Source organism: Choloepus didactylus, chromosome 4 (assembly GCF_015220235.1).
Source record: "Choloepus didactylus isolate mChoDid1 chromosome 4, mChoDid1.pri, whole genome shotgun sequence".
In the NCBI taxonomy this organism is placed as follows: domain Eukaryota; kingdom Metazoa; phylum Chordata; class Mammalia; order Pilosa; family Megalonychidae; genus Choloepus; species Choloepus didactylus.
In genome coordinates this window covers 71,406,010-71,432,061 of record NC_051310.1, presented here as the reverse complement: position 1 = coordinate 71,432,061, position 26,052 = coordinate 71,406,010, and the positions used below count along the sequence as shown (strand labels likewise).

Here is a 26,052-nt window from a genome sequence, read left to right as displayed (position 1 = left end):
AAGTGACTGGTAGGAATTGCATGCAAAGAAGTGGAAAAATGGGTGTTGTCTGGTTTCCCTTTGATCCTTTTTGCATCTCTCAATCATGTGTTTGTTTTCTGCTCACTTCTCAGGTGGAGATGCCAATAAATGAAAGCCATTTTGATGTGAATTTCTACTTTTACTTTAATTCCTGAAAGTTCAAGAAATCCTTGGAAGTGGCATTGCCTTGTGCCTTCTGGAATCTGGTAGGTCCCTCATGGCAGTAAGAAAAAAATTTTTTTTGATAATTCTCCTGTTAGTCTCTTAAAATCACATAGACTTTAAAGAACCTCTTTCTTATCATGTCAGTAATTCCATGCCCAGGTCTGCTTCTTATATGTTTTGCCTCCTATCGATAATCAATGGTATGGATGTGGATACTCAGAAATGTATAGATTTTCACTCCTGATTTCTCCACACCCCAGCCTGCCACATAAAACTTCTGGACTGTAACACTGTGCTTGGATCAATGATGACACACATATATGCATTCCTTGGAAAAGCTGAAGAAAATGAGTGAGAAATCCTTACTGTCTCCTCTCATCGAACTGAGGTAATGTAGATGAATGAGGGGCACTCATATTCCAAGGGTCTCTGCACTGCTCACACCCAGCTTTTGTCATTGTGGATGTCTCCTGGCTGCTGGGCACTAGAAAGAGTCAGTTTTACACATTGCCCTAGTGAGGCTATCCTTTGCTTCTTTGATCCTTGATGAGGTCCAACTTCAGTGACTATTTAGGGTATGTGATTTGATTGTTGGCGATTTGTTAGGGAATTTAACCACAATGCTTGATTCTGGGCCCTTAACAAAGCCCTCTGCTATCCCATGTATGTTGGATTGAGAGCAGTTTTTGAGTCATTGATTATGGCCTAAGATCAAGCATTTAGCAATGATTTCCTGGTTTATGTCATCTGGTGAGGAATTTGAGGGTTAATAGTGTTTGGATTGGTAAAAGGGAATCAGTGTGGGGTTGCTTACAAACCCTTTACAGCCATTTCTGAGAATTAATTGTAAAGGTGTCGTATCTTGCTACTCAAATGTCAACAGCAAAGTGAAATGGAAGTTCGAAGGAAACAGGGATATATGCTCCTGAAATGATTAGTTGTCTTTAGTGTTTGCTTAATGGGTGAATATTCCTCACCTTGCCTTAGGATTTCTATGCAATTCTATTGATAAAGGAGGTGTATAGAGGCAGTCAAAGAGTGGGATAGGCAAGATCTGTGCATACCACATCTTTTGGTTAGGTGGCATTGGTTTGCTTATGGTGAAGGACCCTTCTCCTCATAGGCCATCGAAGAGATCCATTGGTCTTATATTGCAATACACCAATATTTTAGCAACCTTATGCTGAAACTCTTGCCTGAGTCTTGTCAGTCCCCGTTCACACAAGGGTTCCAAAGAGGATTTTTTTTTCACAAAGGGTCCCTTCATCATTCACGATCCTCCCTCACATGGACTCCAGTGGAAGTTTGATTTATCCATGCCTCTACGGGCCAAGAGGGAACTGAACCATGCACATCAAAGAACCAGACATTATACCTGATTTTTAATTCATCCCAGATGCTTTGTGTGGTGTGTGCCTGTTTTCCTTTCAGTTATGGTTGTCGATGTTATTGGCGATTTATTTTGTGTTCATTGGAGAGATCTATCAATACTTTGCCATTAAAGGCTCAAGAGGTTGACTCTTTCGTATGTTCTGTACACAAGTCCTGATGATGTTTATTTTGCCTTGCTTTCACTCATGATGTACCCTGTGGGATTAATGATTCATGTTCTAGAATGGTTCTTTTGTGCTGGCCTGAGTGTGATAGTAATGAAAATTTAGATGTGTGACTTTGTTTCCTCCACTTTCATGAAATTGTTGTCCTTTGCTTGTGAAATTGCCAGATATTTGGGAATTGCCCCATTTCCAATACAAGACTTAGCCCAGGCCATTGTGTATACAAATGAACCAAACCCACTGGAATCCTTGAATATGAAAGGTGTTGGCGACTTCATTGTCTTGCATGATTGCGTGTTAGTTGGACACTCCCTGCTCAGTGGCCTAGTGTGAAGGAGGTGCCCCAGTTCATCCCTCAAACTTTCTTCACTAGGCTTTGTTCCCTTCTGACCAAATCTGGTCATTTCTGTTTGAAAGGCATTATCACAATGTTGAATTCAAACATTTTATGAGGGTAAATTATGTTATCCATAAGGGTGCTTTCCTGGAATACACTGGCCGAGTGTCAGATGGAATGTGGAATACTTCAAAATCCCAATTTGCTCAAATCTGGAGATTAAATATCAAACATATAGATTTTCTGCAGAATGTTTCTGCAGCCGGAGAAGTGTTTCTACAAATTTCTGATGTGTAGAGAAAGAATGCTTTTTCAGCAGGAGTAATTATCACCTACAATTATTGGATACTGAAATGTGCACATATAGCATACAGTTACATCTACATGCATACACTCATAATTCATCACCAACTTACATTACTAGATGAAGTTACTACAATGTAGCTGAAGCACATAACCAGTAGAAAATTTGGTGTTGTGGGTTTTGCTTGTGATACTGTGTAGGTTCTGAAGGATGTGTTTCTTTTCTCTGTGCGACTCAGTTGTAGTTGACAATGAAAGACTGTCGTTGGGATGTGAAGATTCTCCGCTTAACACATGATCGTCAGGAGTCCCCATGAAAGTTGTGAGAATCAGCAACTTCTGGAAGCTGGTAGATGGCCTGGCAGTAAGCATGTTGTTTTGCTTGCTAAATGTCCAGATATTCACCTCAGGAGAACATACACCTAAAGGAAACTTTTTATTTTAATGTCATTAATGGTGTGCTGGGATCTACTCCCTGAGTGCCTTGCCTTTTCTCTCTGCTCAATGGCCTGAGTCTTTGTACTTTAGGGGATGAGGCTTTCGGGGCCAAGGGCTGCCCACAGCACAGTCTGCACCTTTAAAACCCCAGGGTCTACAAATGTGCTTGGATCAATGAAGCCACCCATATATGCATTCCTTGGAGAAACTGAAGAAAATGAGTTTAAAATCCCTTCCTCCTCTCCTTCCATGCATGTCCTGCATGTTGTCTCAGTTCAGGGAGCATAAGAGTGAGGGACAACATCCATGGGTTGCCTTTCTTGCCCACACACACTGCTTGTAAATTTATACTGCCTGTGATCCCCACATTGGAAAGATTCAGTTTTTCAGATGGACATGATAAGGCAAACTCTTGTTGCATTGGCGCTTTAATGAGGGAGTTATTCCCTTAAATGCAGAGCTTCCTAGATTTGGTGGATGGATATTTGGGAGCTAATGTGTGTCCCACAGCTTGAGTCTGTGCAGGTCACTTAATCCTCATATGCCCTTCAGCTACCCATCTCTAGAAGTGCAGCAGGTTGGTAATGTCATTATGAGAGCCTAAGGCAAGCATTTAATCTTTTCCTGTGTTTCTCGTTTGGTGAGATAACTGGTGTTCCAGCAGTGTTTGAGATGATTAAATGAAACCAGGGATATGGATGTTTTGAAACCTTTTGCAAACATTGCTAGAAAGCTGTCCTAGCTTGTAACTTTGAATAGTGGCATAAAAATAATATGAAAGTGCTATGGTGGCTGCTGGGCCAAATGAACAGGAAGCTGGCAGTTGTGCATGAAATGATTGGGTGTCATTACAAGTCACTAGTTTCTCCACAAATTGTCATAGGTTTCCTAAGCGGTTCTATGGAGATGATAGTTCCCACACAATAATATCTATAATGGAATGTTCTAGTGTCCTTGGTTACAAGCATTGTGTCAGATTGCCTTGGTTTACTTACCGTGTTATTGCACACCATTCAGCATGAGATTTCTCTCCACTGGGTATTGAAGTGATCCATTGGCTCTCCATTCATTCCCACCAAACTTTTAAAAACCTATGACAAAAGTGTTTTCTGGATTGTGGCCCTTTGAACTCGTTGTTTCCTAAGTAAAGGCATTTTTCAAGAAATGCTCCCATTTCACCTGCATCCCTATTGGGTAATTCCCTTCCATGAAGTTTCATTCATCCATTCCTATCTTGTGATATCTGCATGGAATCAGTAATATATGGAACCAAGAATGGAGGGCAGATTTCAAGTTCATCCAAAAGTCCCTGTATGTAGTTGCCTTTGTTGTTTTTGTTGTTGTTATCATGGATAATATTGTTGATGGTATATTTCATGTGGGATAGCTGCCCTCTAGTAAGATCTTGCCAAGATACGTGTGTGAGGTGCAGCAGCGGGTAAATTCTATAACTAAGACGTGGGGATGTATGGTTCTCACCTCTTCAGCCGGGGAGATTCTGTGGAGGAATTCAGATTTGGGTTTATATGTCAGGGTGCTAGGTTCCTGATGTGAAGATGATATGGATGAGGAGTTTAGCTGTTTTGTTACATTTCTCTGTAATCAATATATGGAAAATCTATTGTTTAGAAATGCCAAATATTTGGAGATGCATCATTTCAGTGAGAGACATACTATGCACCATTCTGCATACATGTTTACCATTTAAAATAGGATTCCATATTGGCCTAGTTGAGGGCATTGTATTCTCATTGTTTTGGCCAAGTCCTTGTCTCAAATGAGGTGTGTGTCAGGTTAGATGGACTTCCTATTTTGTCATAAAGTTTTGGGACTCCCCATTCTATGCCCAAGATTTGATGTTCTAACAATTGTTGCTTACTGACATACTTCATTCTTTTCTAGTGTGTCCAAAGTCATAACTACACAGTTTAATTCTAATCTAATTATAGGAAGAATACATTAACTTTGGGTGTGCTTCCATTAGAGCAATGGCTATAAAGCAAGTGCCATGTGGCATATTTCCACACAGAACTTGATTGAACTAGTGAGATTTAGGATTGGAGGCATCGATTGCAAGGAGCATGATTCCAGCTTTGAGATCTGATAATTGTAAACCAGGAATGTTTTTGTGCAGGTGGAAAAATCTTAAGTACAAAATGCCTCCCGGCACAAGTACAACAATTTACAGGCATATCTAAGTCTGTATATCTGTGCATATCTGGTAAAAGGAAATGAAATGAAGATACAGGATGGCAAAATGTGGAAATTTTGTATTCATTCCATTCTTCCTCAATCTGAGTATTATTTTCTGTACCCTCCTTAGGTGAATTGGTAGGGCCTGAGTGCCTTGTGAATGGAAAGCAGTTCAACAAGTGTTTGATACCCGCTTGCCGTATGAAGGAATCCCTCAAAGATCGTGGCCAAGTGTCTTCAAAATCTTGTACATCACTCATGGCGGTGCACTTTTCCTCCTAATGTATCAGTGCAAGAATATGTACACTGCCAGTTATCTCTTACTGGTCCTGTCAGAAATGGCAAGCTGGGATTCACTCCTTGCATATCTTTGGTTGTCTTCTATGGTCAGTGGCGTGGCACTGATAATCCAGTGTGAAGAACTGTCTAAAGGCATCTAATGTCCAAATGCCAACCTCGAATTTTGAAATTCTATAGTCTGTGAATGTGTGTGGATCAATGACGATTCTCAGAATGCATTCCTTGGAAAGCTGAAGAAAATGAGTGAGAAATCTCTACCGTTTCATCTCATCTTACTGAGGTCCAGCATGTTGCTTCATTCAAATGCGTATGTGAGAGAGGGACAGTTTCCTGGTGTTTTCTTTCATGCTCCTACTCAGTGCTTCAGCATGTCCCTGTCTCCAGCCTTGGTCAATAGAAAGATTCATGTTTCACAGGCATGAGTAGTAGGTCCCTGAGTGTAATATGTGGTCTCTGAGGGCAGACCTCCCCAGGGTACACATGTTGTGTGCATTTGTGCTTGTGTTCTGGTGGCATATAGTGACATCATTGTATGGAAGGTGCAGTCATTTTAGACATTTACATAGGCCTCTTAGCTCCTGAAGTGTAGGGGAAAGAAAGCAGGTCCAAGTTGTCAGGATGAGAGTGTCACTGAGGCTCTTGTATTAGATGTATTTTCCCTGTTTCCATTTTGTGAGGAAATGTGAGTGTCTGCAGGGATTGGGTAGATTGAATTCATAGTAGGATTATGGATGTTCAAAACCCTTTTTCAACACCTCCAGAATTCATTGAAGAGTAATGACATCACAATGAAATCAGACTTCTATGGATATTGTGGGGCAGTTTAGAAGAAAATTGGTAGAAATGCTTAAGAAATGATGTATATTATCTTAAGTGATTCAATGGCTGGAGTTTCTCAGATTTTTGTAGGGTTTCTATGCTTTCTTTGGGTTCCACAGTTATGCATAGTTGTGCCTGGATGGGAAAGTTCTCACATCTATATCTTCAAGCATTTTGATGGATTGCCTTGCCCTACTTCCATCATATATTCCAGAAAAGTAATCATGATTTTTCCTTTATGGAAACTGATGTGATTCTTCAGTCCACCATTGCAACCCACTCATTGTTTACAGATGCTGAGCTAAAAGTCTCATGTGTATCTTGTTCTGTTCACAGTACGTGTCCTAGGTGAAAGATTTTTTTTTTTAGTAATGGCCCATTTCACACTCATCTCCACATCAAATGCATTTCAGATGTCTGATTTTTCCATGCGGCTCTGCGCTATACCTTTGAGGAATTCACAGACCACAGTTCCACAAATTATGAAATTAGGAATTTAAGTTTATCCAAGAGTTGTTGTGGGTAATTACATTCTTTTTGTTTTGTCAGTAACTTATCTTTGCTGTTTTTCATAGTGATACTTTTCATGCAGCATAGGGGACAAATAGTAACAACTGGCCAAGATAGATGTGAGAAGTTGGCCCCTTTCTATGTTTCGTATGGAAGTCCTGATAACATTTTGCTTCACCCCCTCATATCATGACAACCTATGTTGGTATAAAGGATTGCTTTCCTACATGTGGAATTTTCTATGCAAGTACCGGGAGGGTGATTAAAGTTGGTTGTGTGAGTTTCCCTTTGGTTAGCACATTGAATTTTAAAGTACCAGGTGCTTGGAATTGCCCCATTTCCAGTAAGAGACTTTCATGGCCCACTCCTACAAATTTTCCATGTTTTATTGTTTTGGTTAATGGCCCTGTGAGGAGGTGTTGAGTGGGTTGTTATGACTGGATTTTTATGAAATAGTGTGTTTCCAGGATCAGGTGTGGCATCCAGGATCAAATGGGCACTTTTGTTCCTTGGCCCAGGGAGCATCTTGAGGTCATTATCAGGGCAAGTCACAGTGTAGATTAAGAGTAGCTGTCTTTGTTGCAATTCATGGTTGATAGGAGAGGGAAATAAGGTATATACCATCACTGAACGCTGGAAAAACCCAGAGGAATTAATCATTGCAGATGTTCAGTTTGAGCAGAAGGTATCCAAATTTGGAGTACAATGAATTGTACAATAAAAAGAATGCTTTTGTAGTAGGAGGCAGCTCCTTAAATAGACTTATTCCAAAATGCCCCCATTCAACGAACATGCATACATGCAGACATTCATGCCTTCATACACACATTTGTATATCATGCATACCTGAAGTGAGGTGTAAATGAATGGTAGGTGCCACATGCAAAGAAGTGGAAAAATGGGTGTTGCAGTGGTTACCTTTAATCCTTTGTGCTATTCTCAATTATGTGTGTGTGTGTTTTCTGCTCACTTCTCAGGTGGAGATGCCAATGAATGAAAACCATTTGTATGGAAGAATTCTAGATTGATTTTAACACCCGGAGGTGCAGGGTCCCCATCGGCAGTGTGGCCCTGATCTTCAGGAATCTGGTAGGTTGCTCATGGTAGTATTTTTTTTTTTTACTAAAGGTACTGCTCTTCACCTAAGGGATACAGAGATTTTAAAGAAACTCTTTCTTATCATGTCACTAATGCCATGCCCAGATCCAGTCTTGAGTTTCTTGTCTGTTATCCATAATCAATGACATGGATGTAGATACTCAGGGGACCGACATATTTGTACACCTGACCGCTCCACATCCCAGCCTGCCACTTAAACCTTCTAGACTGTAACAATGTGCTTGGATCGATGATGACACATAAATATACATTCCTTGGGAAGGCTGAACAAAATGATTGAGAAATCTCTACCGTCTCCTCTCATCGAACTGAGGTCCAGCACGTCGTCTCATTCCAAGGTAATGTAGATGAGTGAGGGACACACACATTCCATGGGGTCTGTCCCTCACATCCAGCTCTTGTCATTGTGGATGTCTCCAGGCTTCCTGGCACTAGAACGATTCAGTTTTACACATAGCCCTAGTGAGGATATCCCTTGCTTCTTGGAACCTCGATGGGGTCCATCTTCCAGTAAATAATCAGGCTCTGCAATTTGGTTAGTGGTAATCTGTTAAGGGAATTTATAACCCCGTAGCTTGATTCTATGCCTATGTCTAGGTCCTTTAAATAGCCATCTGCTACCCATGTATATTGGATGGAGAGCAGTTCTCTGAGTCATTGATTAGTGTGTAAGATCAGTCATTTAGCATTGATTTCTTGGTTTATGTCATTTGGTGAGGAATATGAGTGGCATTGGTGTTTGGGTTAATAAATGGGAATCCCTGATGGAATTGTAAAGGTGTCATACCTTGCTACTCAAAGGTGTCGTACCTTCCTACTCAGATATCCACATCAGAATCATATGGTAGTGCTAAGAGCAGAGCCGGCTGCATGAAGAAGGAAACAGGGACAGGTGCTCCCAAAATGATTGTCTTTAGAAGTTGTTTACTGGCTGGATTCCCCTCACACTGCCATAGGTTTTGTATGTACTTCTTTTGGTAAAGGGACTGTATAGAGGCAGTCTAGGAATGGAATGGCTAAGGTCCACACATACAAGCATTTGGTTAGGTGGCTTTGGTTTGCATGTGGCATATATTTCACAGTATTAAGAGTGATCTTTCTCTTCATAGGTCATGAAAGAGATCCCCTGGTCTTACTTTGCCATTCGCCAATCTTTTAGCCACATTAGGCTGTGAGTCTTTCCTGAATCTTACCAGTCTCTATTCACACTAGGGTTCCCAAGAGTATGCTTTCCTTTTTTTCACAAAACGCCATATATCACCACTTGCCTACCCCTCTCTCATGCACTCAGGTTGAAGTTTGATTTATCCATTGCTTTAGGTGCCAAGGGTTATTTGGAATGTGCACCTCAAAGTTCCAGATATTAAACCTGATTTTGAATTTATCTTAGACACTCATTGTGGTTCTTGTCGTTTTTTTCCTTTCAATTATTGTTGTTGATGTTGTTGGTGATGTATTTCAAGTGCATTGGGAGAGATCTCGCCGTAACTTGCCAACATAAGCTGAGAGGGGATCTTCTTTGTTCATTCTGTGCAAAGGTCACAGTGATGTTTGTTTTGCCTCACTTCATCTCATGAGTTTTCCAATGCAATTTATGATTTGTGTTCAGAAAGTTTTCTAGTGTGCTGGCCTGAATGTGATAGTGATGAAAGTTTAGATACGTGGCTTTATGTTTGCTCCACTCTTAAATGACTATCAGCCTTTGCTTGTGAAACTGCCAGATATATGGGAATTGCTTTATTTCCACTAAGAGACTTAGCACATGGACCATTTTTTATACAAATGAACCAATCCTTCAGGATACCTCATTGACCCTGTGAGGTGTTGATGACGTCGTCATCATGTGCCAGGATGTGCTTAGAATTAGCTTAAGCCTTGTTAGAAGGACACTTCTAGCTCAGTGAGCTGCTGTCACAGAGGTGCCCCAGTTCCTCCCTGAAACATTCTTGTCTTTGTTCCCTTCTAGGCAATTGGGTTAATTTATGATTGCAAGCAAAGGTGTTCACACACATGTTTGAGAATGTATGTTATGGATAGGTGTGCTTTCTTGAAATGCACTGGCTGAGCTTAAAGGGGAATGTGGAGTACTTCAGCATCTCACTTTGTTGAAACTCTGGAGATTGGTAGTTGAAGGCATAGATTTTCTGTAGAATGTTTCTGCAGGTGAAGTCCATTGATGTGTAGAGAAAGAACATTTTTGCAGAAGGAGTAATCACCTTCCATATTTGTATATCTAAATGTACACATAAAATATACACTTATAGGTACATAAATACATGCATAATTACCCACACATCTGCATTAATACTTGAAGTTAATGCAGGTAGATGCACCACATAACCAGTGGAAAATCTGTCATTGCGGGTCTGCATGTGATTCTGTGTAGGGTCTGAAATGTGTTTCCTTTCTCTGTCATTCTCAGTTGTAGTTGCCGGTGAATGAATGCCATTGGGATGCGAAGATTCTCCCCTTATCTTCATACATGGAGATGATCAGGAGGCCTTGTAAAAGTGGTGAAGAACAGAGACCTGTGGAAGCTGGTGGATGGCCTGGAGGTAAGCATTTTGTTTCACTTGCTGAACACCCAGATATTCTCCTCAGGAGTATGAAACATCAAGGAAACTTTTAATTTCACTAGTGGCATGCTGGAATCCACTCCCTGAGTGCCTTGCCTTTTCTCTCTGCTCAGTGCTGTGACTGGATACTCCAGGATGATGAGAACTTTGGGTTCAAGGGCTCTCCACACCCCAGTCTGCAGCTTCAAGACATTAGGGTATACAAGTGTTTTGGATAGATGAAGCCACCCATACATGCATTCCTCAGAGAAGCTGAAGAAAAATTAGTTTAAAATCCCTTCCTTCTCTCCTTTCACACAGATCTTGCATGTTGTCTCAGTTCAGGGAACATAAGTGTGAGGGACAGCATCCATGAGTTGCCTTTCTTGCCCACACACACACTGCTTGTAAATGTCTGTCCCCTGTAATCCAGGCACTAGAAAGATTCTGTTTTTTGCAGGGACATGATGATCCCTTAGTGAAATGGCCCTTTGATGAGGGTGTTATTTCCAGCAAATGCAGAGGTTCCTAGATTTGGAGGGTATGGATTTGGGAGAGATTTTGAGAAACCACAGTTTGAGTCTATGCAGGTCACTTAATCGCCATATACCCTTCAGATACCCATCTCAAGGAGAAGTGCAGCAGGTTGGTAATGTCGTGATGAGAGCTTAAGGCAGGCTGTTAGTAATCCTTTCCTGCGTGTCCTCATGTGGTGTGGTATTTGGCCAGTGGTGTTTGAAATGACTGAATGAAAAACAGGGATTCAGATGTTTTGAAACCCACTGTAAACCTTGACAGAATGCCAAGAAGTCTGTCCTTGCCTGTAACCTTGAATAGTGACATCAAATAAAAGGTTAAATGCTATGATGGCCGCTGTGCCATGAGAAGAAGAAACTGGCAATTGCTTATGAAATGATTGGGTGTGTTCACAAGAGGCTGAATGACTGGTTTTTCCACAATTTGTCATAGGTTTCCTAGAGAATTCTGTGGGATGATAGTTCCCACACAGTGGTGTCTAGAAGGAATGTTCTGGTGTCCTTGGTTACGAGCATTTTGTTAGATTGCCTTGGTTTTCTTACTGTGTCATTACACACCTTTCAGCATGAAGTTTCCCCTCATTGGGTATTGAAGTGATACATTGGCTCTCTGTATTCTCCCACCAAACTTTTAGAAAACCTGTGACAAAAGGGTTTTCTGAAAAATGGCCCTTTGAACTATTTGTTTCCTAAGTAAAGGCAATTCTCAAGAAATGCTTCCACTTCCCCTCATCCCTATTGGCCAAGCCCTTTCGTAGAAGTTTGATATATCTAATTCTATGTTGTGATAGCTGTGTGGAATCGATGATAGATGGATCTAAGAATGGAAGGCAGCTTTCAAGTTCACCCAAGAGTCTCTGTATGTAGTTGCCTTTGTTGTTGCTATTTTTGTGATTAAGTTATTGTGCATGATTTTGTTGATGATATATTTCATGTGGGATAGGGGCCCTCTAGTAACATCTTGCTAAGATATATGTGTGAGGCACACACCACTGTATATTCCACAGGCAAGACTTGGAGATATATGGCTGTCATCTCCTCAGCTGATGAGGTTCTGTGGAATAATTTGAGTTGGATTTATATGTTAGGGTTCTTGTTTTCAGATGTGAAGATGTTAGAGGTGAGGAGTTAAGCTGTGTTGTTATGTTCCTCTGTGGTCAACACATGTCAATTATTTTGTTTGGAAATGCCAAATATTTGGGGATTGCACCATTTCAGTAAGAGATGTAGCATGTATCATTCTGCATACATAGTTCCCATTTGAGATAGGATTCCATGTTGGCCGTGAGAATAAAATTAAGTTTAGCTTTCACACAAGGTGATATGGAATAGGGGAAATGGAGACCCAGGTGTAGAAACTCCTGAAACAGCCTCGTAACTTGTTGCCAAACTAGCTCAAACTGGCTCTGTGGTTAAAGAACAAAGGAAAGAGGCCACATAAGCTTAGGAGTGGTGTCAGTGCCTTATGTGGGCATAACAGTTACAGTCAGGGGTGGGGACTTGTTTCAAATGTTTCAAATTTGCTTGGGTTAGTTAGGCCTGTCGAATAGGCTGTAACCTCTGGAGTATCCAGCCAGTGGAGAAACAGGGGAGGGACTTGCGTCTTAGGTTTAGGGAATCAATAGTGCTGTGTTCTATTGTTCAGCGTGCCAACCATTGTTTATTCTCTTTCAAGTACAGCTTTCTTTCCAACAGTGGCCTACTTGAGGGCATTTTATTCTCATTGTTGTGACTAAGCCCTGATCTCAAATGAGGTCTCAAATGAGGTGCAAGTTTAGTTAATTGGACTTCTTGTTTTGTCTGGGATTCCCCATTGTATGCCTGAGATTTTATTTTCTGCTGGTTGGTGTTTGCTGACCTACATCTTTCATTTCTAGATGTGTCCAAAGTCGTTACTACACTGTTTAATCCTAACCTATTTTTAGGGGAAAGGAGCACTAACTTTGGGTGTGCTTCCATGTAGAGCAGTGGCTGAATGGCAGGGATTATGTGGCATGTTTCTGCACCATCTTGGTCTTACTAGACAGATTTAGGATTGGAGCATCAATTGCAAGGAGCATGATTCCAACTTTGGGATCCAATAAAAGTATACACTTTTGTGCAGGTGGGTGAACCTTAAGTATAACATGCCTTAAGTATATCAGGCCTACCGGCACAAGTACAACATTTTTACAGGCATAATTAAGTATACACATACATGAATAGCTGGTAGAAGGAAAAGAAATGAAGATTCAGGATTGGCAACTATGGAAATTCCTTGTTCCATTCCTTGTCATCCTGACTATCGTATTCCCATGTGCATTTGTTTTCGGTATCCTCCTTAGGTGGAATTGGCAGGTCATGAATGCCATGTGAATGGAAAGCAATCCACCAGGGGTATAATACCAGTACAATATGTAAGGGATTCCCTGGAAGATCTCGGCCAAGAGTCTTCAGAATTCTATACATCATTCATGGTGGTAGGTGTTTGTTTTGTTTTGTTTCCCTACATATTCATGTTATCCCAAGAAAATGAACTCGGCAGTACCTCTTACTTGTCACACAACAAATTGCATGCTGAGATTCAACCCTTGAGTGTCTTTAATCTTTCTTATCGATGACATAGTACTGATAATTCAGTGCCAAGAAGTGTTTAAGACATCTGCTGTCGAAATGCCAAATACGTAATTTTAAAATTCCAAAATCTGTGAATGTGTGTGGATCAATGATGACCCCAAAATGCATTCCTTGGAAAGCTGAACAAAATGAGTGAGAAATCGCTACCATCTCCTCTCATCGAACTGAGGTCCAGCACATTGCTTCATTATAACGCATATGTGAGGGAGGCAGTTTTCTCACGTTCCCTTTCATGCCTCCAATCTGTGCATCAACATTTCAAATGTTTCCAGGCCTCAGTCACTTGAAAGAGTCATTTCACAGGCATGAATAGTACGTCTCTGTGTATGATGGGTGGTCTCTAAGGATGAGCTTCCCTGCAGGTGCATGTGTTGTGTGCATTTGTGCTTGTGGATCTGGTGTGATGTTGTGACATCATTGTATGGAAGGTTCAGGCATTTTTGTCATTTGCACAGGCCCCTTGGCTGCCAAAGTCTCGGAGGAGGAAAGCAGGTCCAAGGTATCGTGATGAGAGTGTCACTTAGGTGCTGTTATTGGGAATATTTTTCCTGTTTTCTTTTGTTTTAATTCACTTGGTGAGGAAAGTGAGTGCTTGCAGGAACTGGGTATAATGAATTTGAAGTAGCATTATAGATATTTGAAAACTTCCAGGATCCATTGGAAGGTATCAACACTGCAGTGAAATCAGTCTTTATGGGGTTTGTGGTACAGATAAGAAGAAAACAGGAAAAAGTGCTCAAGAAAGGATGCATGTCATCATAAGTGGTTCAATGACTGGAGTTTCTACAATTTTCATAGGGTTTCTATGCTTACTATGGATTGGATCATTATACATCATTGTGCCTGGAAAGAAAGGGTCTAGTGTCTGTGTCTTCAGGCATTTTGATGGATTGACTTGCTTTCCTTCCAGCCTATATTCCAGAGATGTTATCATGATCCTTCCCTTTTGGAAACTGAAGTGATTCTTGGTCCTCCACTTTGACCCACCAGTATTTTTACAAACACTTAGCTAAAAGTCTTGTGTGCAGTTGTTCTGTCCCATAGTAGATGTCCTAGGTTAAGGATTTTTTTTTTTTTTTTAGTAATGGCCTATTTCACACTCTTCTCTACATCAGATGCACTTCAGAAGATGTTTGAGTTTTCCGTGTGGCTCTATGCTACACCTTTGTGGAATCCACTGATCACAATCCCACAAATGAAATCAGGAATTTAAGTTCATCCTAGTTGTTTGGGGATATTGACTTTCTTTTTGTTTTGTCGGTAACTTATCATTGTTGATTTTCATACAGCATAGTGAACAGTGACAACTTCCCAAGACGTGGAAGTCATGATAATATCTGGCTTGAAGCCCTCATCTCATGACAACCTGTGTAGGTATAAAGGTTTGCACTTATAGGGGTGGGTTTTTCTTTGCGAGTATTAGAAGGAGAGTTATTAACATGCGCTATGTGAGTTTACCTTCTCTGCTGTCAGGATTTTGTAGCCCATTGAATTTGAAAGTACCAGGTGCTTAGGAGTTGCCGCCTTTTCAGTAAAATGCTGATTGTGGACCTCTCCTACAAATTTACCATGTTTTATTATTTTGGTTATTGGCCCTGTGAGGAGGTATTGCCTGGGTTGTTGTGAAACAGCGCATATGTGGCACCTTCAGATGGCCACCCCTGCAACCTGGCCCAGTGTCTGGGCTGTGCCTTGATTGATCGCTGAAATGTAATTTCCTCATTGCTGTTACTTTCTGATCAAGTGCAGATTGTATCCCATGGTTCCAAACACCTTACTTGAATGTTTTTGAAGTCATAGGGTGAGTTGCAATGTAGATTAAGAGTAGGTATATTTGTTGCAGTTTATGGCTGATGATAGAGGGAAATAAGGAATATACCGTCATCAAAACCTGGGAAAACCACAGGAACTAATCATTGCAGAAATTCAGTTTGTGTAGAAGGTATCAGAATTGAAGTCCAGGAATTGTACAATAAAAAGATGCACCTTATATATGCATATACCAAATGCCCAAAGCATACATCCATGCCTTCCTACATATGTACACATATTGTGTATTCCTAAAGAGAAGATGTACATGAGTACAAGTAAGAAGTGGAAAAATGGGGGCACCCTGGTTTCCTTTTATCTTTTGTGTATTTCTCAATTGTGCATTTTTTTTCTGCTCACTCCTCAGGCAGAGACACCAATGAATGAAAGCCATTTGGATGGAAAGGGGCTACATTTATTTTAACATTTGGAGATGCAAGTATCCCTGGAAGCAATGTGGCCCTGAGACTTCCTGAATCTGGTCTTCCTGAATCTGGCTCATGGCAGTAAGAGGTTTTTTTTTGGGGGGGGGGGGGGGAGGTGCTAAACAAACCGCTTGTCACCTAAGAAATACACAGACTTCAAAGAAACTGTTTCTTATCATGTCACTAACTCCACATCTAGATCCACTCTTGAGTGTCTTGCCTTTTATCCATGTCAGTGGTGTGGATGTTGATATCAGGGGACCAACACATTTCAGTCCTGACATCTCCACACCCCAGCCTGCCACTTAAACTTTCTAGACTGTAACAACATGCTTGGATCGATGATGACACACAAATATGCATTCCTTGGAAAAGCTGAACAAAATGAGTGGGAAAACCCTACCATCTCCTCTCATTGAACTGAGGTCCAGCACATTATCTTATTCCAAGGTAACATAGATGAGTGAGGGACACACACGTTCCATGGGGTCTCTGCACTGCTCACACCCAGCTGCTGTCATTGTGACTGTCTCCAGCTTCCAGGCACTAGAAAGATTCAGTTTACACATAATCCTAGTGAGGATTTCCATTGCTTCTTGGATTCTCATTCAGGTACATTTTCCTATAAATAGGCTCTGTGATTTGGTTGGTGGGGATCTGTTAAGGGAATTTATAGCCCCATAGCTTGATTCTGAGTCTGATTCTGTGCCCTTCATGTAGCCCTTTGCTACCGATGTATATTGGATGGAGAGCAGTTCTTCAAGTCATTGATTAGAGTGTAAGGTCAGTCATTTAGCACTGATTTCCTGTCTTATGTCATTCAGTGATGGTGTTTGTGTTGATAAATAGGAATCCCTGATAGGGCTGCTTACAGACCTTTTACAAGCATTCCTGAGAATCAGTTGTAAAGGTGTTGTACCTTGCTACTCAAATATCGACACTGAAATAATATGAAGTGGTATGGGCACTGATGGTTGTATGAAGAAGGAAGAAGGGACAGTAGCTTCTAAAATGATTAGATGTCTTAGAAATTTTTTAATGCCTGGATTTTCCTTATGTTGCTGGAAGTTCTCTGTGTACTTCTATTGGTAAAAGAGGTGTATAAAGGCTTTCCTGGAATGGAATGGTTAGATGGCTTTTCTTTGCTTAAAGGTATATATTCCACAGGAGTAAATGTGACCCTTCACTTGACAGGTCATTGAAGAGATCCTCTGGTCTTACATTGACACATCTCAATATTTTAACAACCCTAGGCTGAAAGTCTTTCCTGAATCTTGCCACTCCCTGTTCACACTAGCATTCCCAAGAGGATTTTTTTTTTTTCAAAAAAGACTACCTATCATCACTCCCCTCCTCTCTCTGAAGCACTCAGGTGAAAGTTTGATTTATCCATGCTCACAGGTGCCAGTAGGGATTTGGAATGTGCACATCAAAATATGAGGCATTAAACCTGATTTTGAATTCATCCCAGGCACTCTTTGTGGTAGTTGCCTTTTTTCTTTCAATTATTGTTGTTGATGTTATTGGAGATGTATTTAATGTGCATTAGGAGAGATCTAGCCATGACTTGCCAACATAGGCTCAAAAGGTCAACTTCTTTGCATGTTCTGTGCATTAGTCTGGCTGATGTTTGTTTTGCCTCCCTTCAGCTAATGAGTTGCCCTGTGCAATTGATGATTTGTGTTCAAGAATTGTTCTTGTGTGCTTGCCTGAGTGTGATACTCATGAAAATTCAAATGCATGACTTTATGTTTCCTCCATTTTCACATTATCGCCTTTTGCTTGTGAAACTGTCATATATGTGGGAATTGCCCCAGTTCTTGTTACAGACTTAGCATGGACCATTTTGCCTACAAAATGAACCAGTCCCTGTGGATTCCTTCTTGACCCTGTGAGGTTTTGACATTGCTATCCTGTACGAACACGTGCTTAAGATTATGTCTGACTTTGTTAGATGGACACTCCCTGCTCAGTGTTTTAGCATCATAAAGTTTCACCAATGCATCCCTGAAAAGTTTTGCTGCACTGGTCTTTCTTTCTTTGTGGCCAAGTCTGATTATGTCCAAAGGCATTACCACAACATTGAATTAAAATATTTGATGGCTGAGAATGTTTGTTATCTATAGGTGTGCTTTCCTATAATTTACTATCTGATCCTCAAGGAAAATGTGGAGTATTTCAACATCACAATTTGGTCAAACTATGGATATTGGTGATTGAAGGCTTAGATTTTCTGCACAAGGTTTCTGAAGGTGGAGTACATTGATGTGTAGAGAAAGGAAGCTTTTGCATCAGGATGAAACACCTTCCATACTTGCATACTTAAATTTGCACATTAAATATACACTTACATTTACATGTAGACACACATTAATCATCACCAACCTACATGAATAGTTGAAGTTACTGCAATGTAGATGCAGCACATAACCTGTGGAAAACTTGGTGTTGCGGGTTTGTATGTGATTCTGTGTAGGTTCCGAAACATGTTTGTTTTCTCTGTCCTTCTCAATTGCCAAAGAATGAATGCCGTTGGGATGTGAAGATTCAACACTTATCTTAACACATGCAGATGATCAGCAGTCCCTGTAAGGGGCCAGGACCTCAGGCCTCTGGAAGCCCTCACATAGTCTGGCAGTAATCATTTTTATTTTGCTTACTAAATGCCTACAACAACCTGATAGGTCGACCATGACCATAAGATATTTTTTTTTTAGCTAAATGTACTGCTAGTCTTCTAAGGAATACATAAACTTAAAAAAAGCTATTTCTTATCATATCATTAACACTATACCAAGATCCACTCTTTGAGTGTTTTGCCTCTAATGCATAATTAATGGTATGGATGTGGATACTCAGAAATGGATATATTTGCACTCTTGACCTCTCCACACTCCAGCCTGCCACTTGAAATTTCAAGACTGTAACAATGTGCTTGGATTGATGATGACACCCAAATATGCATTCCTTGGAAAAGCTGAACAAAATGAGTGAGAAATCCCTACCGTCTCCACTCATCAAACTGAGGTCCAGCATGTTGTCTCATTCCAAGTTAATATAGATGAGTGAGGGACACACACGTTCCATGGGTTCAATGTCCTACTCATACACAGTGCTTGTCATTGTGGATGTCTCCAGGCTTCCAGGACTGGAAAGATTGTTTTACACATAGTCCTAGTGAGGATATCCCTTGCTTCTTGGATCCTTGTTGAGGTCCACCTTCCTAGTAAATACTCAGGTTCTGTGATTTTGTTGCTGGGGATTTGTTAACAGAATTTGTAACACTATAGGTTAAGTCTGTGCAGGCATTTGATACCCTCACGTATTTCTCTGCTACTAATGTCTAGGGATCAGAGAGCAGGTCTTTGTGTCATTGATTACAGTCTAAGTTCAGGCATATAGCAGTGATTTCTTAGTTTGTCATTTGGTGAGGAATATGAGTGCCAGTGGTATTTGGATTGATGAATGGGAATCCATGATGGGGGTGCTTACAAACCTTTTACAAGCACTCCAATAATTCATTGAAATGGTATCATACCTTGCTACTCAGATAATCAATGTCAAAATGATATGGAAGTGCTATTGGGCACTGCTGGCCACTTGAAGAAGGAAACAGGTACAGTTGCTCCTGAAATGATTAAATGTCTTTAGAAGTTGTTTAATGGCTGGATTTTCTTCACATTGCCTTAGGTTTTATATGCAATCTATTGGTAAAGGAAGTGTATAGCGATATTCCTGGAATGGAATGGCCAGAGTCCACGTGTACAAGCTTTTGGTTAGATGGCTTTTGTTTGCAGATGGCGCGTATGCCACAGGAGTAAGAGTGATCCTTCTCTTCATAGGTCATTGACGAGCTCTCTTGGTCTTACATTGGCTTACACCAATATTTATCAAATTTAGGTTGAAAGTCTTTCCAGAATATTGCCTCCCTGTTCACACTAGGGTTCCCAAGGGGATTTTTTTTTCATAAATGGCTATATATCATCCCTCCCTTCCTCTCTCTCAAGCACTTGGGTGGAAGTTTGGTTTATTTATTCATGTAGGTGCCAGCAGGGATTTGGAATATGCACATCAAAATAACAGGAATTAAACTGATTTTGAATTCATCGCAGACACTCTTCATGGTAGTTGCCTTTTTTTTTTCCTTTCAGTTATTGTTATTGATGTTACTGGTGATATATTTCATTTGGATTAGGAGAGACCTAGCCATAATTTGCCAACATAAGCTTGAAAGGTTCTTCTTATGTTCTGACACAAGTCCAAATGATGTATTTTTTGCCTTTATTGAGCTAATGAGGTACCCTGTGAGACTGATGATTTGTGTTCAATAAAGTTTCTTGTGTGCTCCCCTGAGTGTGATACTGATGAAAATTTAGATGCATGACTATGTTTCTTCCACCGTATCAACGTGAAGCCTGCTGCTTGTAAAACTGCTAGGTATTTGGGAACTGCCCCCTTTCCAGTAAGAGATTAAGCATGGACCATTTTGTATACAAATGAACCAATCCATCAGGATTCTTTGTTGACCCTACAAGATGTTGGTGACTTCGTTATCCTGTACAAGTGCATGCTTAGGATTTGGTTTGACTTCATTGGATGGACACTCCCTGCTCAGTGTTCTAGTGTGACAGAGGTGCACCAATTCATCCCTGAAATGTTCTTCACTGGTCTTTGTAGCTTTCTGACCAAGTCTCATTCATTTCTGATTGCATGCCAAGACATTATCACAATGTTGAATTCTAACGTGATGAGTGAGAATATATGTTATTGCTAAGGGGTGCTTCCCTGGAATGCACTTGCTTACCATCAAAGATACTGTGGAGTACTTCGACATCCCAATTTGGTCAAACTCTGGAGATTGATTTTTGAAGGCTTAGATTTTCTGCAGAATGTTTCCACAGGTGAAGTCCAGTGAAATATCAATAAATGGTTTTGCTGAAGGAGCAAACACTTTCAGTATTTGCATACCTGTATGTGCACTTAAAACATAAATCCATACATACATGTATAATTCATCACCAACCTGCATTAATAGTTGGAGTTAATGCAATGTAGATGGCAGCACATAACAAGTGGAAAATTTTACATTTTGCATTTTGTGTGTGGTCCTGTGTAAGTTTATAAAACATGTGTTTGCTTTCTCTGTCCTCAGTTGTAGTTGCCAGTGAATCATTTCCATTGGGATGTGAAGATTCTCCACTTATCTTAACACATGTAGATGACTGGGAGTCCCTGTGAGCTGTGAGGACCAGAGACCCCTGGAAGCTGGGAGTTGCTTGGTGGTAAGCTTTTTGTTTTGCCTCCTCTGTGCCCAGATATTCTCCTAAGGAGTACACAGACATAAAGGAATCTTTTTCTTTTCATGTCTTTAATGATGTCCTGGAATTCCTCCCTGAGTGCATTTCCTTTAAAACTCCAGGGGCTATGAATGTGCTTGGATCAATGAATAAATATGTATTGTTGAGTCTGAAATCCCTACTGATTTCAGTAAGAGGGAGGGACAGCATCCATGAGTTTCCTTTCTTGCCCACACAGAGCACTTGTGAATGTGGATGTCTCCAACATCTGGGCACTAGAATGATTTGGTTATACATATGGTCATGATGAGGGAAACTCTTACTGTGCTGGCCCTTTGTTGAGGGTCTTATTCCCAGCAAATGCAGGGTTCCTAGATTTGGTGGGGACCGATTTAGGAGGGAATGTTTGACACCACACTTGGAGTCTATGTAGGTCACTTAAAGGCCAAATGCCCTTTAGCCGCCCATCTCTAGGGGAAGTGTAGCAGGTTGGTAATGTCATAATGAGAGCCTAAGGTACGCTGTGAGTAGCCTTTCCAAGGTTCCTCATTTGGTGAGATAGTTTGTGTGGCATTCGTTTTTGTGATGATTGAATGGGACCAAGGGATTCATGTGTTTTGGAACCTTTTATAAGCATTGCCTACCTTGTAACTTGTAACTTGTAGCTTGAATAGTGACATCAAAATAAAGTTGAAATTCTGTGATAGCTGCTGGACCAGATGAAGAAGAAACTGGTAGTTGCTTATGAAATGATTGGGTGTTGTTACAAGTGGCTTAATGGCTGGTTTCTCCACAAGTTGTCGTAGGTTTCCTAGGGGTTTCTATGGCAATGATAGTTTCCACACATTGGTGTCTAGAATGGAATGTTCTAGCGTCCTTGGGTATGAGCATTTTGGCACTGTGCCTTGGTTTACTTACAACGTCTCTTCCACAGAATTCAGTATGAGATTTCCCTTCATTGGGTATTGAAGTGGTCCATGGGCTCTACATTTACATTTGCTCCCACCAAACTTTTAGAAAAACAGTGACATAATTGGTATCTGCATTGTGGGCCTTTGAATTCTTTGTTTCCTATGTAAAGATGTTTCTCAAGAAATGCTGCCATTACTTATGCTCTATTCCATGCCTTTCAGTGGACGTTTGATTTATCTGTTCCTCAGTTGACCATAGCTGTGCCTATTAATGGTTTACGGAACCAAGAATGGAAGGCAGGTTTCAAGTTCATCCAACAGACCCTCTGTGTAGTTGCCTTCTGTTTTTTTTTTTTTTGTTGTTGTTGTTGTTAAACTTATCATGGTTGATTTTGTTGATGATATATTTCACGTGGTTCCGGTAGCCTCTAGTAGCATCTTGCCAAGCTATGTGAGGTACATGCCTTCATATTTTCCATAGGCAGGATGTGGAGTTGTGTGGCTTGTCAACTCCTCAGTTCATGAAAATCCGTGGAGGAATTTGTGTTTGGGTTTATATGTTAGTAGTGTCCTTGTTTCCACACATGAAGATGTTCAGTTGAAGAGTTTAGCTGTATTGTCAGGATTTTCCACACATGAAGATGTTCAGTGGAAGAGTTCAGCTGTGTTGTTAGGATTCTTGCAGTCAGTATGTGGAAATCCTTTTGTTTTGAAATGCCAGATATTTGGGGATTGCATCATTTCTGTAAGAGACATAGCATGCACCATTGTGCATACATGTTTACCACTGGAAATAGGACTCCATATTGGCCATGTTGAGGACTTTTTATTCTCATTGTTTTGTCCAACCCCTGTCTCAAATGCAGTGTGAAGTAGGTTAGACTTCCTGTTTTGTCATCTAAGGTCCTGGCATCCCCATTCTATGCCTAAGATTTGATTCTCTCTGGTCCTTGCTTTCTGACCTACTTCATTCATTTTTATATGTATCCAAAATCATTACTACAATGATTAATCATAATCTCCCTTTTTGAAGAATGTATGTTAACTTTAGGTGTGCTTCCATGTATAAGACGCGCTGAAAGGCAAGGGCTATGTGGCATTTTTCTGCACCAAACATGATGGAACTAGATGAATTTCAGATTGATGCCATCAAGTGCAAGGAGCATGATTCCAACTTGGAAATCCAATAAGTGTACACCAGGAATAAAATTAAATATAAACAGACACTTGGTTAATAAAAAGTGTACTTTATTCACCTGAAAAGATATTTAACTGGGTTTTGTAAGGTATGGGATGTAGGGTTTCTTTCCTTCTTCATGGGTTGTTGAATGATAATATGGAAATAATTCTTGCCTTTAACATATCTTAATGTCATCTTACTGGAATTTAAACAGTTTTTGTGCAGGTGGAAGAACCTTAAGTATAACAAGTCATCCTGCACAATGTAGCATGTTTAGGGGCATATCTAAGTATCCCATCGGTGCATAGCTGGTAGTAGGAAATGAAATGTACATGCAGGATGGGCAATTATGGAAGTTGTGCTTCATTCCATTTCTTGTCATACTGAGTAGTATACTCAAGTGTGCATTTGTTTTCTGCACACTTCTTAGCTGGAATTGGTAGCATATGAATGAATACCCTCTGAATGGAAAGCAATTCACCTTGTGTTTAATACTTGCTTGGGATGTAAGAGATTCTCTCAAAGACATGTGGCCATGATTCTTCATGATCTTATACCTTGCATATAGCAGTTAGAATTTTTTTCCCAAAGCATACTGATATTCTCTTACTTGTCATGTCAAAAATGGCATGCTGAGATTCACTCCTTGCATATCTTTGTTTCTTCTCTATGATCAGTGGTGTAGCACTGATAATCCAGTATAAAGAACTGTTTAAAGACATCTGCTGTCCAAATGCCAAACCTTGAGTTTTAAAATTGCACGGTCTGTGAATGTGTGTGGAATGATGATGACTCCCAAAATGCATTCCTTGGAAAACTGAACAAAATGAGTGAGTCATCTCTACCATCTCATCTCATTTTACTGAAGTCAAGTGCGTTGCTTCACTCCAGTGCCTGAGAGAGGGAAAGTTTCCAGGTGTTCCCTTCGTGCTCCCACTCAGTGCTTGAAAATTTCATATGTCTTATTTTTCACACGGCATGAATGGCAGGTCCCTTGGAGTGATGAGTGGTCTCTGAGGGCAAGCCTCCCTGCAGGTACACATATTCTCAGCATTCATACTTATGGATTTGGTAGAGATAGTGACATACTTATATGGAAATTGTAGGCATTTTATTTGTTTACAGAGTTGGAGAAGGAAAACAGGTAGTCTCACGATTAGAGCGTCACTAAGGTGCTAGTATTAGGAATATTTTCCCAGTTTTCTTTTGTCCATTTGGTGAGGAAATGTGAGTGCCTGTGGGGATTAGGTAGATTGTATTAAAAATGGGGTTATGCATGTTCAAAAACCTTTTTCCACCCCTCCAGAATCCACTGAAGGGTATCAAATTGCAATGAAATGAGTCTTTTATGGGGCTTATGTGGCAGATAATAGGAAACAGGAAGAAGTTCTCGAGACAGGATGTATGTTGGTATATGTCATTCAATAGCTGAGGTTTCTCCAGATTTTCATTGGTTGCATCATTTTGCTTTGCTGTACCTAGAATGTAAAGTTCTAATGTCTATGTGTTGAAGCATTTTGCTGTATTGCCTCTTACTTTCAGCATATATTCCAGGGAAGTAATCATGACTTTCCTTTATTATTTCTGGAGTTGTCCATCTCTATTGCGACTCACCAGTATTTTAGCACCTTGCATTGTTCATAGTAGGTTTCCTTTGCAAAGGTATTTTTTCAGTAATTGCCTATTTCACACTCATCTCTAGATCAAATGCCCTTAAGAAAATATTTGATTTTTTCCATGCTGCTCTGTCCCACAGAGTGGAATTCACTGGTCAGAGTCCCACAAATGAAATCCATAATTGAAGTTCTTCCCATTGTTGTTATTTGGTAGTGACCTTCTTTTTGTTTTGTTGGTAACTTTTCAACAAAATCAACAACGATAAATCTTTTCATATGGCATAGGGGACAAATAGTAACAGCTTCTCAAGATACGTATTTGACTTGATGCCCTCATCTGATGACAAACTGTGTTGGTAAAATGGCTTGTGATTTCACATATGAATTTCCATGAAAATAGCAGAAGACTGATTCAAGTTGCTTGCATGAGTTTACTTTTATTCTACTGTTAAGATATTGAAGCCCATTGATTGTGAAATTACCAGGTGCCTGGAAATTGCCCCATTTCCAGTAAGAGACTTGTCATGGACCACTCATACAAATTTACCATTTCATATAATTTTGGGTATTGGCTATATGAGGAGAGGTTGACTGGGTTGTTGTGAAATACTGTGTGTGTGGGATGAGGTGTGGCATCTTCATACGGACATCTCTTCTCCTTTGCCCAATGTCCTGGCTTTGCCTCCATTGATCACTAGTATATTTCCTTGTGGCTGTTACTGTCTGACCAAGTGCAGTTAGTATCTGCTGGGATGAAAGATATTGCTTGAATTTTGAAGTCAAATCCAGGGTTTCTCTATATGAATTAAAGTAGGTGTGTTTCTTGACATTCATCGCTGATAAGAAGGGGAAGCATGGCATATTCCATCATAGAAACCTGGGAAAACCAGAGAAATTCATGGTGAAGAAATTCAGATTGTGTAGCAGGTATCTGAATTTGGAATCCAAGGTATTGCTCAGGAAAAACAATGCTTTTGTCCTAAGAAGAGAATCTTAAATACTCATATACCAAAATGACCCCATACAAGACATGTATACATGCATATATTCATGCCTTCATACATACATACATATTTAATGCTGAACGAAAGAGAAGATGTAAATGATGGGTAGGTGCAGCATATAAGGCATTGGAAAAACTGCTGTTGTCTTGGTTGCCCTTGATCTTTGCGTGTGTCTCAGTCGTGCGTTTGTTTTCTCCCACTCCTCAGGTGGAGATGCCAATGAATGGAAGCCATTTGGATGGAAAGAGTCTACATTTATTTTAACACCAGTAGGTGCAAGACACTGTAAGCAGTATGGCCCTGAGTCTTCAGGAATTCAATAGGCTGCACATGGCCGTAAGA

General features: G+C 40.4%; 1 long non-coding RNA gene and 8 other non-coding genes across 9 annotated transcripts in view; all 9 read left to right on the top strand.

Moving 5' to 3' along the window:
• LOC119531514 overlaps positions 1–26,052 on the top strand; it is a 103,354-nt gene that overhangs the window by 45,178 nt on the left and 32,124 nt on the right. Inside the window, exons 18-27 of the long non-coding RNA XR_005216323.1 lie at positions 114–227; positions 447–574; positions 7,620–7,731; positions 7,968–8,099; positions 10,184–10,316; positions 13,177–13,311; positions 14,758–14,838; positions 15,645–15,783; positions 20,855–20,984; positions 25,918–26,046. This is a non-coding gene — a long non-coding RNA (uncharacterized LOC119531514). The remainder of the gene's footprint in view (positions 1–113; positions 228–446; positions 575–7,619; positions 7,732–7,967; positions 8,100–10,183; positions 10,317–13,176; positions 13,312–14,757; positions 14,839–15,644; positions 15,784–20,854; positions 20,985–25,917; positions 26,047–26,052) is intronic.
• On the top strand, positions 485–578 carry LOC119533645. The gene has a single exon (XR_005216766.1). It is a non-coding gene; the product is annotated as a small nucleolar RNA SNORD116 (small nucleolar RNA).
• On the top strand, positions 2,989–3,079 carry LOC119533654. The gene has a single exon (XR_005216775.1). It is a non-coding gene; the product is annotated as a small nucleolar RNA SNORD116 (small nucleolar RNA).
• LOC119533644 lies at positions 5,506–5,597 on the top strand. The gene has a single exon (XR_005216765.1). It is a non-coding gene; the product is annotated as a small nucleolar RNA SNORD116 (small nucleolar RNA).
• LOC119533636 lies at positions 7,985–8,078 on the top strand. The gene has a single exon (XR_005216757.1). It is a non-coding gene; the product is annotated as a small nucleolar RNA SNORD116 (small nucleolar RNA).
• Positions 13,551–13,641, top strand: LOC119533635. Its single transcript, XR_005216756.1, has one exon. It is a non-coding gene; the product is annotated as a small nucleolar RNA SNORD116 (small nucleolar RNA).
• Positions 16,038–16,131, top strand: LOC119533638. The gene has a single exon (XR_005216759.1). It is a non-coding gene; the product is annotated as a small nucleolar RNA SNORD116 (small nucleolar RNA).
• On the top strand, positions 18,640–18,733 carry LOC119533632. Its single transcript, XR_005216753.1, has one exon. It is a non-coding gene; the product is annotated as a small nucleolar RNA SNORD116 (small nucleolar RNA).
• LOC119533647 lies at positions 23,870–23,961 on the top strand. Its single transcript, XR_005216768.1, has one exon. It is a non-coding gene; the product is annotated as a small nucleolar RNA SNORD116 (small nucleolar RNA).